General features: G+C 36.4%; 1 protein-coding gene across 1 annotated transcript in view; it reads right to left on the reverse strand.

Moving 5' to 3' along the window:
• The window catches only part of LOC101302179 (cinnamoyl-CoA reductase 1-like), a 5,752-nt gene that overhangs the window by 3,707 nt on the left and 982 nt on the right, over nt 1–1,063 (reverse strand). The window lies entirely within an intron of this gene.

The following is a 1,063-nucleotide window of genomic DNA, read 5'->3' on the forward strand; positions in this document are numbered from 1 at the left end:
CCATAGCGTTGTCGAGATTCTGATAGCCCACGTCATCTAATCCCATACTCTGATTTGAGTTGGAATCTAGGAGAGGTAAATTGGACAACTCTTCAATTTCTTGTCCTACCATAAACGGGAGGTCCAACTGGCTAATATCTGTAGCCATGTCAGATAGTAAATCATCTGCTTGCTTCTGTTGTTCAGGAGTAGGCTGATAGCTGCTTGCCATATGTGTAGCGAAAACTCACCGTCCATCTGTCAGTTTAAGCAAATTGCTTTTCCTGATGTCTTCGGCAACATCTTTTAGATGAGCTCCACTCTGAATTGCATATTGTTCCAAGTTAAGATTGCTGATCAACCGGTTGGCTGTTTCTGGTGGCACCATAGCTTGATTAACTTGATGGTCTTCTGTTTCTGTTAACAACCATATCTGATATGGTTGGAAGAACTTTTCTCTTTCTCTCCATCCAATAGTACTTGCAATGCTGAATGTGAGATATTTGGAGAGTCTGTAGCTTTTTGCTACATGATACACCATTGTTTTAATGAATTGAGGAAAATCTTTTATGGTAGCATAATCTAAATTTTGGAAAATAACCTGGTTAGTTATTCCCCATTCAATAGCTGCAAGATTCCATTCATCATGGTTTATGATGAAACTCAGTTTAGGGATTCCATCATCCTTAACATTCATAGATTCTGAATGTTCTAGAAACATGTCTTGAATTACTTGACCATGATTATGGATTTTAACATAAATATCTGTAAAGAGATGATATGGAAGATGATTTTTTGTTTCAAAAAGACAAATTCTCTTAATTTGTTCAAAAGTTGGATCAGATATGTCCTCTAATAGTTCTGATAGCTGGAGAAAACTGGTTATCTTCTCTAGCGTGAAATCTTCACTCCAATTTATTTGCTTAAGAACTTGAAGACTTACATGTTTAAATTTGTAAGTTTTAACTTTCTCAGTATCTAGCTGTGCTGCTAGATTTGAGATCTGAGTAGACAGCTGGGTTAGCTGTACTCGAAATTCTTTCTTTATTTCCTAGCAATATGGCTTTTCCTATACTGCATTTAT

This window comes from Fragaria vesca, linkage group LG6, assembly GCF_000184155.1.
Source record: "Fragaria vesca subsp. vesca linkage group LG6, FraVesHawaii_1.0, whole genome shotgun sequence".
NCBI lineage: Eukaryota > Viridiplantae > Streptophyta > Magnoliopsida > Rosales > Rosaceae > Fragaria > Fragaria vesca.